Below are 19,733 nucleotides of genomic sequence, written 5' to 3'. Positions count from 1 at the left end.
TTCCTTTCAACTTTTTGTACTGGGAGGTGGGATGCAGGGTGTGCAAAGGTCTTTTGCACTTTTCCTTCTAACACAGAGTGAAGAATATAATCAATTTGGCTGGTGCAGGGCTCATCCAGGGCGCTAAGGGGGTATTTGTGGTTGATAGAACAGCGGGGAGTAACGTGCTTGTGAAAACCAACTGACTCGTACAGCAGTGGAGAATGGATGCACATCCCTGTTCATCCATCTCGCCTAATGTTGGTGAAGCCCTACCTGTGCCACTGCTGGGCATCTGGGTGCTCTGGAAGTGGCAGCAGGTGGGCCCTGGAGGTGTCTGAGAGTCCTGGAAAGGAGATTTTATTCCCATTTAAAGAGACAGGCTCAGTCAAACCCTGGGTGCTCTAAACTGCTATAAAGGAGATTTTAGAGGTTGGGAGTACGTCCTCCTCCCCCAAACACCTTCCATCTGTTCCCAGATGAGGTCTACCAAGCAAGGGCCTCTCACCCATTATCCTGTCTTGGGGGATATAATGCTTTGGGCCTGACTGCTTTGCAAGAGCCTGTAAAATAATTTTTCCAACCTGGAAAAAAAATTGGCTGAAAAATAAGAAAACTATAAAATCAAAATTAATTAAGTGCAATCAAATGTTTGCAAAGTGTATCATTTTGTCAACTGCTCAAACACAGCTCAGATAATTAAATAAATGAGCTTTCTTGTGTTTAGACACAAATGAGCATATTCGTGATGCCCACCGTGATGGGGTGTGGGGTGATGTGGCCTCCAGTGAGAAGGCACTGCCTTTGGCATCATGCCATGGAGGGCACTGTGGCTCTAGCTGAGAGACCCCTGTAGTGTCACCTTGCAAAGCCTCCATCACCAGACCTGCCAAGGCGTAGATCACAGAAGTTCTGCTGCCCGAGAGGATTAGCTGTGGGAGGATGCAGAGAAGAGTTGCACCAGGGTTGTGATTTTCATCATTTAACAGACATGATCACCAAGCCTAAATCAATGCATCGACATGTTGGGGAATTGTCCCTTTGCTTAAAGATATTATTATCCAGGAGAGAAAAACGCACATTCAAATCCTCATAAAAGGCACAATCATAGCTGTGTGTCTGTGAGTGGCACAAATACAGAGGAGCAGTTTGCTGTAGTCTACAGAGATTTAGGAAGTGAGTCAAAGTCAGTATAAACCTACCAGTCTAAGACAGGTGACCAGCAGTGGCCTGGACCATGTCTACCTAATGTCCTCCCAGTGATCCCTGGGGCAGCTAATGGCTGGAACTGATGCCAATTCTTCAGTGCGGACCGTGGTATTTACTTACACTGTTCCTATCCCCTTCAGCTCCATTCCAAAGTTTTTTCCTTCCCTCCCTCCTTCTCTTCCTCTCTCCTTTTTTCCCTCCCTCCCTCCTTTCCTCCATTCTCACTTCCTCCCCCATCCCTCTCTCCTTCTTCCCTCCTTCCTGTTTATTTTTGAGATAATAATTCACATATCACAAAAGTCACCCTTTTAAAGTGTAGAATTCATTGAGGTTTTGGGCCGTCCCTGGTCGCCCAGCAGGTTAGGACACAGCACTGCAAGCTGACTGCAGCTGCTTCAGCGTGAGTTCCATCCCCGGCGCCGGAGGTGACCACATGGCGCGGCAGACCTGTCCTGACCCGCCCGCTGCTCCCCTCAGCAGTGGACTTTGTCGATCTGCCTGTTCTGCTCCCCACTCTGTCTCCAGAGAAGCCTCTTACTATTCCCCACCCGCTCACCTCTGGCCTACACAAAAACAAAACAATTATTAACTACTTTAAGGTATACATCTATGCTTTCTTTTAAGAATTTTAGAGAGTTGGCCCTTACATTTAGGTCTTTGATTCATTTTAAGTTTTTGTCTGTGATATAGGATATAAGGCAAGGGGTTATGCATTTTTGCGTGTGGCTGTCCAGCTGTCCCTGCCCCATTGGTCGAAAAGTCTCCTGCCGCCTAGTTGAATCATTTGGCATCTTTACTGAAAATCAACTGACCATAAATATCAGGGTTTATTTTGAGATTGCCAGTTTTATTCATTTGATCGCTGCAGCTATCCTTCATCTAGCACCACACTGTCTTGATTACCAAGGCTCCTAGTAAGCATTGAAATTTGGAAGCGTCCATCCTCCAGGTTTGTTCTTTTTCAGGACAGTTTTCACAATCCCTCCCCCTTGCATATCCATATTAATTTTAGGATCAGCTTGTGGATTTCTGCAAAAATGGTAGCTGGGATTTTAGTTGGGATTACACTGCATCTATAGATAAATTTAGGATTATCACCATCTTAACAGTAAGCCTCCTGATCCATGAATATGTGCTGTCTTTCCATTTATTTCCACTTTCTTTATTCTCTCATTTGTCTTGTACTTCTTTTGTAAAATGTATTCCTAAGTATCATATTGCCTTTGATATTGTAAGTGAAATTGTTTTCATGGAAATGCAATTGATTTTTGTGTATTGATATTTTTGTCCTCCACTTTTACTGAACTCATTTGTTAGATCTCATAATCTTTGTATAGTCCTTACGATTATCTGTACACAGTACTGCATGATCTGCAAATGGAGACAGTTTTAATTCTTCCTTTCCAATCTGATGATCTTCATTTTTTTTTCTTGACTATTCATCCTGGCTAAAACCTCTAACTCAACATTCACTTTTTCATCTTGTCCCTGATCTTAAGGGGAAAGTTGTCATAATTAAATATGATGTTAGCTATGGCCTTTTGATAGACCGATAAACCGTTTATAGGTTTGAGGAAGTTCCCTTTTATTCCTAGTTTGTTTATTTTTTTATTTTTTTATTTTTTTTTTAAAGATTTATTTATTTGTACATACAGAACCGGGGTACAGGCTAGAGGCTCAGGGGCGGTGAGAGGCTTCACCAGAGACAGAGTGGGGAGCAGAACAGGCAGATCGACGAAGCACACTGCTGAGGGGAGCAGCGGGTGGGTCAGGAGAGGTCTGCCACACCATGTGGTCACCTCCGGGGCAGGCGGGAATCGAACTCATGCGGAAGTGGCTTTAGCTTCTCAGTGCAGTGCTTTAACCCGCTGCGCCACCAGGGAGGGCCGGTGTTTATTTTTTTTAATTAAACAAGGGAATTGGATTTTGTCAAATGGATTTTCTGTATTTCTAATGATATAATCCTGTGCTTTTTTTCTCTTTATCCTATTAATATGGTAGATTACATTGATGGATTGCCATGTTTGACCCAATTTTCCATTCCTGGAATAAATTCAACTTCTAAGTCTTGTATTTTCTAAGTTAAACACAGAAAGTTTCATTACCACTTGTCACTTTAATTGAGAGCTAAAGTCAGGCCAGGTGAGAAGTAGAAGTCCATTAAAAATCCAAAGAGTCAGAATCAGGGGAAGAACAGTTGGGAAATTTCACAATTTGCAAAATACTTTTTCACATTGTTTGCGTTTTGTCAGTGACTATTTTCAGTAGAAGGACTTTACTCACTTGGGCAAGTATCTCCTACTCCTGGATTACTGCTGTCTAGTGGCAACAGTAGCACATACAGATACATATTTTCTTATTCAAAGTTATGTCAGAAAAATTGGGAAATGGAGAAAAGTAAATAATCACCCATATCTTATTATTTTATGAGAACCATGAGTAGCATTTTTGGAGGGAGGGGGACAGGTTAGTTGAGTTATAATAAATATACAGGAAAAAAGTCAGTTTTGAGGAATCAGCTCATGAATTTTGACAAAAGTCATACAAGTAATACCACAGTTTAGATTCATAACAGTTGCATCAAATTAATTCTCTTGTGTTCTTTATAGTCAATCTCCTCCTTCCATGAGAAGCCAGAGGGAAAGTCTGTTTTCTGTCTCTCCAGTTTTGCATTTTCCAGAATGTCATAAAAATGGAATCATAAACTCTGTAGACTTTCATATCTTACTTCTTTCACTTAGTATAGTGTTTTGGTGATTTATCCATGTTGCTTCTATCAATGATCCTTCCTTTTTTGTAGCTGAGTAGTATTCCACTGGTTGGATGTATCACTTTGTTTCCATTGATTGGTTGATTAACATTTGAGAAATTTTTTTTGGCAATTATGAATGAAACTTCTATGTGCATTCAAATACAGGTTTTTGGTGAATGAATGTTGTCATTTCTCTTGGGTAAATACTCAGGAGTGGGGTTTCTAAGTCATATGGTAAGTAGATATTTAACTTGGTAAACTATAAACTGTTTTAATAGTTTTCTGAAGTGGCTGGACTGTTTTGTAGTGCCACCATTCTACCAGAAACCTATTAGAGTTTTAATTGTCTCACAAATTTGCTATATTTGGTCTGGTTAGTTGTTTGAGGGTTTGTTTGTTTAATCTTATCCATTCTGGTAAATATATTGATTTTTTATGTGTTTCTACTTTTTTATATGTGTGTATGTTCCGCATACTGGAAATCATAGTTTCCTTGTAATATTGTATACATCTAGGGGTATCAGGAGCCCTTGTGCACCCAGCCACCATTGCACCCCTAATGTTCCACGGAGCTGCTGGATGCAAGCATCTCCTTTTAGTGTTTGTTACTCTCGATTTCTTTTATAAGCCATGCTGGCGATAAAGTCCTCTTTCATCTCTTGGAGCATTTTTCTCTGAAGTGGAAGCCCCAAGTCAAAGGGTATTAATAAGTTTTAACTTAGGGTTGCTTTCTGAGTTTTATTTATTTGCAAGGCCAATAAGAGAAATGGTTTTGGGGCACTGTTGTCAATATTAGGTATTTTTGTTAAAAAAAAATTTCACTTAACACATAAAGGTGATAATTTTGAAAAGATACATTTATTTATTACATTCCTGCTAGTGAAGCTGAATAATTATCTCTATTCCTGTCTACTGGTTATATTTTCCATTCTACTAGTAGAACATTTTCTATTCTGTTAAAACTTCATTCTTAGCTTATAACTAACTGAAACTTGTTTGGTATCTCCTTATCAATTGACATGATCATTTTCAGTAGTAAAGATGTTAATCATTTTTCATAAATATTTTCCCAGTCTCTCCTTTGCCTCTTTTTTCCAACATAAAGAAATGTTTTGTTCTTCTATATAGTCAAATCTATCACTCTTTTTTCCTCTGAGGGTTTCTATATTGCTTCTAAGCTTAGAAAAATCATTTCCATCCCTCTCTCCTGAGGCTTGATAAATGGTCAATTTAATTTTCTTCTAGATTTTCTCGAGGTTTAAAAATAATTATCTCTGTAGTATGTAGAGTTTACATTGATATATAATGGGATATGCAACCATAAAATATACTTTTCAATATGATATCTTAATTTAAGTAAAATATTCTATGAGCCACTAAAGGATTGAACCTAAACTCATCTGAATGTGATGGCAGGTTACCCCTGTGTTCCACTCCACCCATCCCGGGTATCAGGTACGTATTTTAACAAGGCTCATTAAGAACGACCGAGGCGCCATTGTTGATGTGTGGAGGATGAGCAGGCCCCGTGGCTGACAGAGCAGTTACAATACACCAGGGGTTTAAGCAGATCCCCATTTACTATCAGGGGATGCAGGTCACATGCTGATTAATTTTCACATTTTACAAATTTATACTCATATCTCCCTTTCTCTGAGGTCCTGTTCCATTCGCCCACAATCCCAGAACCCCAGTCCTGTTTCTTCCCTGTTTGGACAATTGCAGGCCTGTAGCAGCTTCTCAGGAGAGAGGAATTCTCCCTCTGCTCCTGTGGAGACTCACTTCAGGAACCCAGGACTTCCAGTCTATTAGACCAATCTACAGAGCCGGATGGAGCCACCTCCACAGCCTGTTTGCCTCCCTGGAACTCCTTTGCCCAAGCCATTTTTCTCATGATGTCAGAAGCAGATAATAACTCTCCTGCTTCATTAATCGAGCAGAGGTAACCCTTCTCCCACCAGGCGCAGTTCCATAATTGACCACATCCTTCCTCTAATCTTTGTCCAGATATTGGTAAATGGAATGAATTCTCTAAATGGAAAAGGCCCATTCCTCAGACTGGAGCCTCCTGAATGAAGAGGGGCCTGACCTATGCCCCATTTTTCAACAGATAGAAGAAATTGTTTCGTTTTTCACAGTTAAGCTGGGGCTGAACCTTCCAGCAGAAATACTCGCAAGCCCCAGAGAGCTTGGGAGCTGAGAGAAAGCAGTGCACTGAGCCAGAGCACCTCCACGCAGACCTGATCGATACGACTGGTGCAGGGCCTCGATCCACGGGAGGCCCTCAGCTCCTCTGGGGGCCGGGGACTGGGTCACGGTGGCAGGGGTAGGAGGGAGTGAGGCCCTTCCATCTAAACGCAGCAGGTTCTCCTCAGGGCCTGTCAGAACACTAGGCGTTTAGTTAAAAACTCTCTCCAAAAGAAAGAGCGTCAAGGCAGAGAGCTTGAAGTGGATCCCGAGTAATTAAGTGTATAAATTAATTCTTCCCCTAAGAAATGTTCCTCTCCTATTATTAGATTTGGCTCTCAGAGGAGCTACATCCAAGTAGTGGGTTTCCAGATGTGTGTGTGCGTGTGTGTGTGTGCATGTGTGTGTGTGTGTGTGAGCACACATTCTGGGCTCTTCTGCCTGAAGCCTGCAATTAAAATAAGTGACATGAATGTGTCTTTAAAAGAGAGATCTGTGGAAAACTAACGGATTGTCTGTCAGGAGAAGAAAAAAAAAAAGAAATATGGCTGCCTCAGTCCACTGAATGGATGAATAGGAAAGTACTTGTCCATCCAAGTACCCAAAGGGATAAAACCCAATGATAGCCTTCTCAACTGCTTAGCGCATAATGCATGTGCTGTTTTGATGCTAGTAATGTGTTTTTTACTTCTTTCTATCTAGAAGGAATGAATCAAATATGAGGAGAGCTGGAACATGATTTTCAACCCATTGCTTTTGATTAAGTGCCCGAACAGGCAGGTCCTGGGACTTGCAGTAATACTAATGGGGCATAAAGTGCTATAAAAAGGACGGGGCCCTACTTTTGTCCAAATGCCATTATCCTGGAATCAGAGACCCTGGTGTAATATGTCCACGGTTAACCTTTTTTTTCTGACAGGAAATTTTCGCCATCCACTCACACCATCAATTATGCTGCATTTGGCCAGAGTGGTGAGTGATTACTTTATTTCAAATGAAAGAAGCACATGTGCCAGGCTCCCCAAATACAGAACACTGCCGAGGGGGGCAGGCCAGGAGGAAATGATGTTAACTCTGCTGGCCATTAGGGCTTGGACAAGATTATTCTTTATTCTTTAGGCTGTTTTTCCATTTCTTTGCTCATTCACTTGTTTTAGGAAAAAATGAGAGTAAAGAAATGTAAATATAATTGTTATTATTATTTTGATCTCAAGAATAGTTAATGGGTTGAGATTGGCCTTCTGAAGAGGACCCAGCAGCTAACAATTACCTGGTCAGGATGATTGGTTGAGAGACCCTGGGTTGTTGGGACTTGGTACTGCAAGAGAAGAGCAAAGAGATTCTTTGGGGCCTGATCTTCCCAGGGGAAGTCAAGTTTGGTCCCTACCCCAGGGACCCAGGCCCATGGGTTTTGTCCCAGCTCTGCTCCAAGACTACTACTCCCCCAGAGTGCCCCAAGCTGCTTCTGCACACTCCAAACTTTGCCATACACTTTTTTGCAATCAGCAGTTGCAGATTGTCCAACTATTCTGCCATTTATTGTAAACGGCTGCAAAAAGGAAGAAAAAAAAAGGAAAAAGAAAAAGAAAAGAAAAAAAAATCTCACAATGCTATAACCTAGTCCTGAGTGTAAATCAAACATTCCCTGTCATGTTGATAGCTTGTGTTAGTCTAATGTATTTTATATTACTCAAAAGCTTTGAAACCCTGCAGCTTTCTTCATATAGGCCATTATGCGGTTATCATTAAATTGTCTTGCAAAGAACATTATCGGTAATTATAGCAGACACTAAAATCAAATGATCAGAGTGGGACCTTTAACACCAAGAGGAACCATTAGAAGTTAATCAAATAAAAGGATGAGAATAATTATGTTAGGATTAAGCAGTAATATGCCAGAAGTTATATACTTTGCTGACTATATATCTTTACTCCCAGCTTCCTGAATTTCCTTTTCGTTGATGTGTTTTTATATAATACTTTGGCACAGAATGTAAACGACAATATTTTTGTCATGGCACAATCGGGCTCGAAGGTTCATAGGCGGTTCATATCTAAATGCCATCAGAGGCACAGAGGTAATGATGAAGATAAAAATAATAGTAATAAAAAAAAGTGCAAAGCTGAAAAAAAAAATCCATTGGTCAATGAAGCGTGGCAAAAAGATAAAAATGGTTGCAACAGGCACAGGTGCAAGCCACATCATTATTGGCTGGTGGCTCTGTCTGGGAGCGAGAGGACTTCTCCAGCCCAGCACACTCTGAAGGCTGCCTGGTGAGTCTGTGCCCGAGAGGAGGAAACGCCAGGATCTTGCAGGCTAAGTCACCCCTGCCCAGAGCTGATCTGTCGGTTGCTGGTGACTGAGGATGCTCGACCATGGTGCAGAAGGGAAGGAAGAGCCGTGCCTGGGAACAGCACTTCCAGCAGAGGCTCTCCAAGCCTAAAAGGTCACGCTTGCACCCTCCCTGCCCACACAACACAAACACACACCCCACCTGGCACCTGACAGATGCCTGTCCCTACAGGGAAATGGCTGGGGAGACACGTGACCCCACTAAGGCTTCAGCTCTACACTGTAGCTCCCACATTCACAGACAAAGCCATTGTTATGAGCAGGGAGGACTGAGAAAGTCTATCAATATACCTAAGGTACAGAAATACTATAATAAAAAAATTCAAACTCTACCTTCCACTTCTGCTTTTCCCTTATAAATAAAGTCGAGCTTGTACTAACAAGTTTGCATTGTGTCCAGCTTCAGGCTGAGCGTTGGGACACAGTAACGAATGAGGTGATAACAAGACTGTCGACTGAGAACGTTGCGACATTCAAATACAAATGCCAAAGTAGTCTGAATGGGAAAGCCCAGGCTGATACCTCTGTATTTTTCATGGTTTCTCACGTGGGAGAAGGCATGATATTTAAAGGATGGCTATGGCGCCATCTCACAGAGGTCCAGACCGAGGCCCCTGGGAGATGCTGACCGAGTGAAGAGACAGAGATAGGGCAGCCAGTCCACACAGGTTTCTGTGCTACTCACAGTAACCCTGCTCGCGACACCGGTTCACACTGTCCTCTTTCCCGGACTAACATCCTGGCCCATATACGTGTCACAAGGCCTCTGTAAGGAGAAAATGAGGTCAGAGTACAGAAAGACTTCAAAAGTTTAAAAGTGATCTTGGAGAGCTCGGTTGGGGCTGCTCATTCTCTAGTGAAATGATCTGCATTATTTTATGTGTTTTAAGATTCAAAGGCTCGCCCCACTTGGGGGTTTGAGAGGGCACCTTGGGGAGAGAAGGCAGAAGACACTCTTAGGTAATCAGACGTTGAAATTGGGGGATGAGTGGTTGGTTACCCCACACAGAATTTGGGCTCACATCTGTCAGTTATCTGCTGGGTGAATGAGCTATAAACAGGAAGACTCTCAAACCAGAAACAGGAACTTGAGCAAGATCTTGAAATGGAAAAAGCAGTTAGCTCTTAAAGCTGGTTCAGCGCCCCGGTGGGCAGGTCTTGGGAAGATGCCCATCTGCCAACACCATGGAAGCCAGAAGGCCATCGTGAAGACCTGTTCTAGAAACCAATTTAGGACCGTAATGCAAAAGACCTCTGGCTCCACGACTAGAGCCAATCCCAACAAAAGTTTATTACTCTACTTTAAATACAAACACTCAAGCACAAATAAATAAACCCATCTACATAGCCTGGGGAGGACGGGGTCTCTTTCTCAAGCCCATAGTTCCAGGCCCAAGGGAGAATCTTGGATTGTCCTTGGCATTGCTCACGTGCCAAGTTAGATACGGTCCAGAAGGCATTGAGAACCCCCAGTCCTAGCAGCTTTTTCACCCCAGTTCTACCACCAGCCTAGGTCTGCACTTCCTACCTGCTCAGACGGGAAGGGCAGATCTTCCAGGCAAGAAAGAACTTTCTAGACCTGGGAAAAGAGTCATCAGGGAAGAGGCCATGACAATGTCTGGCTTGGCCCCACTGAACAGCTCGAGACAGGAGAGACACCTTCAGCCAGGACATGGGGTCTGGATTTTGCTAATTTTTTATTTGAGTTGGATTTTTTTTTTAATTCCCTTTTCTGTTTGTTAAGAAGGAACAAGTGACTGGGAAATTTGACAATCAGTTCTTGAAAGAAAAACCCAGAGAGAAAATTAGGTATAGCTGCTGGTGGTTGTAGGACTGCAACTTGGGGACAAACAAACCAGATTCCTGGAACCTGCAGGTGATAAGAAATTCCTGCTTGAGGAATTGATTTTATGTAAAGAGAGGCACTTGGAACTGAGGTAGGAAAACCCAGTGTTTTCCCTCTCCCCATTGTTACCCAATTCCAGTAACTGAACACAGAGGAGGGGCAAGTAGAGATCAAGCGGAGAATCTCACAAAACTCGATAAGTGTTTGCAGGCCAATTGATCTGGGTGTGCTGAGAGACGTTAGCGTAGAACATCTCCACTTAAACATAACCGTTTGGAAACTTCCCTTCTCCCTGGGAAGCTGGAGGAACACAATTGATGTCCTCACAATAACCACTTTCCTATTACCCAGCATTCTACCAACAAGTGTTCCCGTTGCATTATTTCATCGAATGCTCCCAGTCACCCCATGGGAAGGGAACAGTGGCATTTTTATCCCATTTAATAGACAAGGAAAGTAAAGTCAGTGAGAAAGGCTCTTGTTCAAGGTAACAGCTGATTTGTAAATGAGCTGAATGCAGCCCTCTGACCTGACCAGACACCATACCTCTGAGCGTTCACACTCCAGATGGCAAGCCCAATGGGGGCGAGATTTGGGGTATGCCCTGAGTTTGGGGGGTCAGATTACATAGGAGGCAGTGCCAAGGCTCCGCTTGAAAAATGAATTGAAAGATATGAGCGTTGATCACTGAGGACAATATGAGGAAATGTTACACATCCCCACACCTCCGTTTTCCAGAGCCAACCCTGAGGGGACTTGGTTAAGCAGTGAGAATGCCACCCCACCATTGCCATCCATCCTCAAGGCCATAGCCAGAGTGAGGCTCAGAATAACAGCCCTGTTTGTCAGCAGGCTTGGAGGCAGCAAGGTCCTTCACAGATGTGGTCAAGCACAAGGAAGGGGAAGGAGCCAGAAGGTATTCCTTCGCTGCCCCCACAGCCCCCGCCTTCTGTCAAGCTCTTAAATTAGCTCTGAAAACCCAGGTGTCAGCCGTCCCCCTGGAACAACCCAGACGAGCCATTAAAAGCACCAAGAAGAAATGAATGCCTAAATCACCCTGTCTCTCTGAAGGTAGAGTCTTGCCTAATCACACGTCAAATCATATTTTTTCTTCTCCAGATGGATGTCTTCTTTCAAAGTCTGATGGTCACAGACACAAAGGTAGCACTTCAGCCTTAAGTAACTATTGAAGTTTTACCCCAATAGATTATTTGCTAGGAGTAACTAACATAAAAAATGCCCTGTCAGACAACAGCTTGCTTTTCTCTCTCTTTTTGTTTTTTTTTTTTTTAAGGGTAATATTTAGTTTCATCTTGCAACTACTTGGGAAAATTTAGCACTGAGTCAGAAAGGTTGGCCAACAAGTAGCACTTCATAAATTGCCGGAGCCCTAATCAATACATATTGTCATCCACTCCAGTCCTTCAGGCAGATTTCTCTCTGCCCCAAGTCGTTGGTGTATTTTATGAGGTTGTTACAGGCCGGGCTTGCATGGCCTGGGCCTAATGAACCTGTCACCGCTGCTATTGATTGACATGCCAGTGTAAGTGAGACAGGCGATTCCGATTGACTTCCTAATTACTGCTGCTGGGCTGCCTCGCCAACTGCTCAGGCCAGAGGTTAATAGTTTTGATGTTCAGCCCTCCTAGCTGTGTAGGCCAGAGCGAAACGGGCTCCTCAGAAGTCAATACCTGAATCAAGTTCTCAAGGCTACTGCCCTGCCTGATCAATTAAGGCCTCTGTGTTCTTCCTGGTGGTGGTTGACAAGAGGCTGATGAGTGGAGGAGCGCAAAAGCAAATGGTCTCAGGGACTTCAGGAGAGCTAAAAGCACCGCCCTGTGGCTGCTGGGTTGGAGGATGGGGGTGGGACAATTTAAGGGCACAGCACCCCAGGGTTGGCTGTTTGAGTTTGTTTTTCTTTTCAATTTTCCATGCTGAGGACTGAAAAGGAAGTGTTCCTTTTGTCCCCTCCAACGTCCAGAACTCTGCCTGGTACCTTGGACTCTCAAGCAGGAATGAGCTTGCCTGCACTGACCCATCCATTCAGCAGAAACCAATGGAATGTTTCCTTTACCCAACATGTGCAGGGTGTGAATAGACGTATAATCATCTTTCATTGATGCCCTATCATAGAGTTGGAACCATTTTCACTTATTTGAGCCTCACAACAGCCAAGAATTAAGGTGTTTGCTAGCTCCACTTTCAGTGAGAAAACTAAGACTCAGCAGAGGTGACTGACTCCCCAAAGCCACTATTAAAAGGCAGGAGAGCGACGCTTCATGCATAGAAGTTCTCACTCTTAGTCTAAGATTTTTGCTAGAATGCTGAGACGCTTGATGTCCGCATCCTACAGGCTTACAAGCTGACGGAGGTACTAAGACCTCGATGCCAATGGGGTAGGGCTCCCTGAGAGCCCCACCACCAGAGCTGTTACTGACCAGAACACACAAGATTCAGCACACAGTCATACTGTGGTCTTAATGCATCAAAGAGACTCAAAGCGAATTAATCAAGGGAAAAGGCACACCATTTACACGTGGAAGACACCAGGCTCAGTTTCTAAGAATCCCTTCTCAGCGGAGTCACACAGGATGCCCTTAACTCCCAGGCCGGGAATTGTGACAACACAGGTGAAGTGTTGTCTGTTGGGCAGGTGCATGAGAGACATGATGCCAGGTTTTTATTGGGACTGCTGACAGGGACACCCTCTGCCTAGCACATACCAAAATTTCAGACTTCCAGAAGAAAATCAGGTGTTAGTACAAGCCACATTATTTATATAATTCAGGCACAGGAAGATTCCTACCAACTTCAGAGTAGAAAGAATCCTCCCCAGATCCAAGTTCTCACACACTGGTCATGGGCCAGGATGCTGGAACTTTGCAAAAAAATGCACTATTTTAAGATAGCACTTCCAGATCTGCTATGTTAACTCACAACCAAGAACAGCAATGCAAAGCTGCAGATGGAATGTCTCAGGAGTACAGCCCAGTGGAGGTAGGTGATTCCGACAGGAGCAGACACTCCCGTGGGGGCTTCATAATGGAGCCTGCCATTCAACCCGCCATCCCACCAGGAATCCTGCCTTTCTATCTCCTAATGTCACACAGTGCTCTGACATTGGGCCCTTGCTGACTCTGGAAGGACTCCAGCCTCTCCACCAGAGTTAGCTAATTTCTAGCGATAATAATGACTTACGTGTTTTATATGTGCAAATAAACCAACCCAGACTCCTTACCTTCAACTACCTCCTAAATTGGGATCTTACACTCTGGGCCCCTAGTCTGTTATCTTAATCACTCTGGGGGCAGGTATCAGGCAACTGGGAGGCCCCGATATTCACAAGTCCACTGAAGGTTATTCAAACTAACCTGTCGGAGACCCACGTGCCTTGTCTGGCCTTTCCCACAGAAACCACGGAAAAGGCTCTTGTCCACATTCTCACCACACTCTGTCTCCCCCTTGACTCACCCTGGGGCTTCCCCATGTGGCTCTGCATGGCACGGTGGATTCAAATTATCTTCCTATTGCAGTCATCTCCTGACCTGTTGACGTCATCATACTTCCGTTGTAAAGAAGCCTACAGTTCCAAGCACCCAACTCTACCATTTTTCTGGTGATAGTGGAATGGCTACAGCAAAGAGGTCTTTCTGAGGGGTGGGTAAGTTACCACGAAATAAAGAGGAGGAGGTATGTGAGACAATGCAATGTTGCTGAAGGTGGAGGCCTGCCCTTCAATTTTAAGTAGTTGGGGATACTGCAGTGTCTGTCCCTCCAACTCCCTTACCATTCAGTGATGTCAACTACAAACGTTGTGTGAGTGTTCTGTTGGGACTCTGTAAACTCAGGGAAGGATTGAGTTCTGCACGGTGGCTGACGTAGTCTGAAGAGGAGAGCAGAGCTGATATCGAACCCAGGATGACCTGCAAACTGAACTAAATCTGCAGAGGCACTTTTAAGATGAAGGTGACCTTCAGAATATAAGACCCCTAGAATTAATAGAAATTCAGGGGCAGATTTTGGAACATCTCCCAAGTTTGCCCCTGGTTTTGTGTGTGTGTGTGTGTGTGTGTGTGTTGTGTGTTTTCCTTTTTTTTTTTTTCTTTCAAGATTTATTTATTTATGCATACAGAAGTGGAGTACAGGCCAGAGGTGCAGGGATGGTGAGAGGATTCACCAGAGACAGTGGGGAGCAGAACAGGCTGACTGATGAAGTACACTGCTGAGGGGAGCAGGCAGGCAGGTCAGGAGAGGCTTGCTGCACCATGTGGGTCACCTTCAGGGTGGGAATCGAACTCCAAACTCATAATGAAGTGGCTTTAGCTTCTTAGTGCTGTGCTTTAACCTGCTGCACCATCAGAGAGGGCCCGTTTTAAGAAGCCACTGACATCTAAGGTCTTCAGACCAATTTCACCAAGGACCAATTATTTTGGGCCCCTTTAGGGGCTGATGTTGAAGTTAGAGGACCACAGTGTGTGATACCCAACAGCCCAAAGAGCAATTGCTAGTTTTGACTAACTGATCTGCCTCCCTGAGTTCCTGAAGTCCCTCTTACCCCAGCTCCACCATGCTCCCCAGCTGGCTGACTCCATCATGGTCCTGGCAGCCACAATCCCCTGATCTGTTCCAGGCATCTTTGACGATGCCACCAACCTTGTTGGTGGAGTCTACTCACAGTCCTCCCTGAGTCTCAAGAAGAAACGGATTAGGCAACCTACAGACCGCAATGTTCTCATTTGGGGTTGCCAGACCACTGTGATTAACCCATTCATCTGAGTCACCTCACACCAAAACTATAAAGCAGGTATGATTATAGCTGCTTTACAGATGAAGAAATCGAGGCTTCTCGAAGAGGTTATTGACTTCAGACCATTGCTGTGAAGTAGATAGGCCAAAACAAGGAATCAGATTTACCACGTGGTATTCATTTGCTCCACTGTTATCTAATCTCTTACAGTGTGTGTATACCACAAATTCTGTTCCAACTCTATTACCGATGGAAATTTGGATTGTTTCCAAGAATTGGATGCTGTATGAGGATCATTGCATGTGATTCCTGTGGTGTCTTTCTCCAAGAATGAAAGTACTGAATGAGTACTGAGCACTGAGTATGCACGCCTCTGAATTTACTAGGTAACGCCGAGCCTTTTCCAGGTCATTGGCAGTATTTCACCCTCCCATTAGTTTCCATTGTTCCTTATCCTTGTCTGCATTTGCTTTTCTCAATTTTTTTTTTAGTTTCTGCCAATCTGATGAGTGGTCCCTCATCAAGTTGTCTTCATTCCTCTGACCTACAAGGCCGAGCACCTCTTCATTCATTTCTTGGTCAACCAGCTTTTTCTGTTATGAGAGGCATGTTTATGCTTTCCTCCCAGAACCTTACCCTTCCCTGGAGCACATCACAGTAAATTTTTTCAACTATATTCAGGATATAACTACCCAATAATGTCCAAAAATCACTTGCTCAGTCATGTTGTATTAAATGAGTTCTTACCAAATTTTTAAACCTTCCCCTCTAACCAGCAAAACCAGTCCTTGATTCTTAGTCAAACAGATCATATGCACCTTGCTTAGTTCAATTAATTTATGATTAAATAACCAAAAAAGAAGTAAGAGGGAATATGAGCATGTACTTTATGCCTTCTGCGTATTATATAACCAGCCCTGGGCTGGTACCCAATAAATGTTCTCTGAGACAGGACATTGGCCCTGAATCTCTCAGGAGCTGAAAATATGATGTTTCAAGAGAATACCAGTTACTATGGATACCAGTGCACTCAGACTTCTTATGTCTTCATCTCTTATTGTGTCCATAAGGCTGTTTTTGGCTGCCCATCCAGAAGTACCTTAAAGAATAATGTTTATTAACTCACCTAGCTAGAAGTTCAGCTGCAAGAATGCTCCAGAATTGGTTCATTCGGTGGTCAGATTGCTCTGAAATTTTCCTGACTATCCATTTCAACACCATGAAAGCTTCAACAGGTCCTAATGTAACCAAGTTAAATCTAGAAAGGCATTTTTCACCAATCTCTGCACTGGGGAGGGTGGTCTTTCTAAGACGACTGAGCAAACTTCCTGTTTTACCACACAGACACTCCAGAGAAGCCACAAAGGGAATGGGATGGCAGGGACGGGCTGTGAGGCCACCCACATTTGCTGCCTGGGGCTGGTGAGGGGTTGCCCCCCAAAGCACTTGGAAGGAGAAATGCTGGATCAGAATGGAGCCTCTGTCCCCAAGAAAGAGGACAAGGTTATCTCAGCTAATTGCTCGTCACCTGCCAACCCAAGGCCGGTTCAGAGCTGCAAGCTACAGTGTGGCTCAGGTGACCTTAGCATGGTCTAATGTTCCACTTCCCCATCTTAAATTTCTTAATCATCTTTGAATACAAAGTGCTGCATTTTCATTATTTTTATTTTTGTACCTTGACCCACAAAGTATTCTGTTTGCCCAGACTACAGCTTCCATGCCTCTGATTCTGTGCTTGGCTACTCTGGATTTCCCATCCTGCTCAACATGCAATAATGTTAAAGGAACTCTCCACCTCCTCCACTCTCTTTCTCTCCGCCAATTCTATTAAAAGTCTTTCACACTAAGAATCTGCTTATGTTGCCTTTGTACATGCAGATGGCCAGGCCCCTTTCAGAGCAGTCACCTCCTAACATTTTGGGGTCCCTGGGTACCACTAGTCACAAGCTAACAGCCACAAACATATTATTCCTTCTTTCAAAATCATTACCGATTGGTCAGTAGCCACTAACTACTGAACACTGGAAAAATGGCTATTCCAAATTGAGATGCACTACAAGTATGCAATACACACCAGATTTTGAAGTTAGAGTGAAGACGTAAAAAAATGGCTGATGATTTTTATGTTGGTTAATGTTAAATGATAACGTTTTGAATATACTGCTTTAAATAAAATATACTATTAAAATTAATTCTGCCTGTTTCTTTTTACCTTTAAATGTGACTGCTAGAATATTTTAAATTACATGTGTAATAATTTATATTATATTATACAACTTCATTCCTCTCCTCCCTCTTTTCCTCTTTTTTTGTAAGGGCACATTCATCGCAATTCTTGGTGTCTTATTTTTTATTGTTTGATTGAGGTATAATTGACATATAACATATTAATTTCAGGTTCACATAATGATTCAATATGTGTATGTTGCAAAATGATCACAATAAGTCTAGCTAACATCTGTCATCATACATCGTTACAAATTCTTTACTGTTGTGAGGAAAATTTTGAAACACATACATTATTTTTATAATTATCTTGTACATATTATGAGTACTATGCATATATTTCTATTATTTTTATAATATAGTCATTTTGCTGGGCCATATTACCTAGATCAAACTGCAATCATCCCATTCGGTCAACCCTTTCTCAGCCTTTCGAGTTTGGTTTCCCTTTATGCATAGCTGAATACTTCTTGTGTTCCCTTAACACACTGCCTTCTTGCTACTGGATTCGCTACTTATACCCCCCAGGAAACTGTGAGCTCAAAGACTGCCTCAAAGCCCAGCAGTACCTCGTCCAGGGCCTGGCACGTAATAGGTCTCAACAAATGCTTCTGGAGGAAATTGCTTGCAGCTGTTTCCAAGGACTTGTTTTTACCTCCTTGTTCCCTCTACCTGCACCTGCTTCAGTGAGAAGATTCAAAGTAATTGTTTCCAGTAAGAGATGGTGCAACCCTTTCTTTTCATGCTGTCAACTTCAGCTACACAAAGAATATACTTGGAAGCTTTAAAACTGTTGATACCTAGTGCGCCCCCCCCCACACTCCAAGGTGGGGTTTAATTGGCCTGGAGTAGAGCTCAAAGGAGGTAGCCAAGATTCCCAGCTAACCCTACATCCAATGATGACAAGAACCACTTTGAGCCATTGCATCTCCAAGTCTTCTACCCCTTGTTGGTTCTCACTCATTGAAAATGAAAAGGAGAAAATATAATAACAAAATCACCTCTTGTGGGACACCCAAGTCGAGGGTAACTGCCCCTCCCCTCCATCCAAGGAACTAAAGTATCCTCTTTCCCAAGAATCCTCTCCCATCACATGTTGAAAACTCCACTGAGTCTTCACTCTAGCTCACAGATGACATCAGGTAATCATCAGCTGAAAATGATCTCTGGTCAGAGGCAAACAATGGAGTTTGGGGAAAAGAACCCACGCTACACCACCAATCCCCTAATCGGCTCACCCCCTGGTCTAATTGGCTTCAGAGTTTCCCCAGACAGCTGTGACTAGTAAGGCAAACGCACCAAAGAGCCAAACTTGAAACCAGAAAGAAAAGACCCTAGAGTAAATTGGAATGACCAAACCAGCCCAGGGCCAGCCGTGAGAACTGCCGACCCGCCAGCAAGGAGGTGACCGCCTACATCGCTGAAGCTCCCATCTCCTCCCCTGCTACAGTTTCTTTCCAAAATACTCAAAGCAACTGCAGCCTGATTTTTGATGGATTGGCCACCGTGTTTTATTCGACAATGTATATCACTCTGCCAATATGAATTTGCAAGATGGTAAAAATACAACCCCTTGAAAAGATTACATGAAAGGGGAAAAAAATCATTAGGCAATTAAGAATGGCAATAATTCACCCATATCTATGCTTTGGGAAGAAATATTGCCCCAGGGAATTAGCTCTGCTTATCACTTTGTCATCTGTCTGGGGTATGAGTGAGAGGAGATTTCGTGTGCATTGCTGATGATTACCCGCAGTACTTCTAAGCGTGATCAGAACAAATGCCAGGCTTTTAATAGACCCCTGTCTCTCTCGGGGTAGTGGTAATTTGTACATATGACACTGAGCTACTAAATTAACTAAACGTATGCATTCCTTAAGCACCTTCACATAAATCCCCTTCAAAGGAAACATCTGACAATCACAGAATTTTCGAGCCGAAACAGACCTCAAAGGTCACTCACCACACTCATCATTTTATGGGTAGGACATTTGAGGCCCAGAGAGGGAAAGTAATATTTCTAAGGCCACACAGCTAACAGAGACAAAAATACAACTAAAGCTCGGACCTCCCAATTTGAAATCTAGCACGAATCTTTCCACTTTCCAACACCCCCCCCCCACCTTTACTAGCTCATTATCCATCATGCAGCCAGTGAAGAGGGTATGGCTAAGTCCCACAAGTCACTACTTAGAAATTGCCTTTTCAAGGACACCATCCTTTGCCCTCCATCCATCCCAAGTAACACCTTAATGTCCTAGGTTCTTCCATTTACCTTGTGACTGCATGTAACTACTATTACACTGTCCATGCTATTACATCATTGTAATAGCACATTTTCTGTGTCACTGGCAGACAAAAAGCTCTTTGAGATCAGGGTTGTTTCACATGGGTTTTAACATCCTAAGTAGCTAGAATACATAAGAAGTCTTAT

This window comes from Condylura cristata, unplaced genomic scaffold, assembly GCF_000260355.1.
Source record: "Condylura cristata isolate star-nosed mole 26May11 unplaced genomic scaffold, ConCri1.0 scaffold00016, whole genome shotgun sequence".
NCBI classification, from domain to species: Eukaryota; Metazoa; Chordata; class Mammalia; order Eulipotyphla; family Talpidae; genus Condylura; species Condylura cristata.
The sequence above is the reverse complement of the archived record's forward strand: the minus strand, read 5'-3'. Positions refer to the sequence as shown.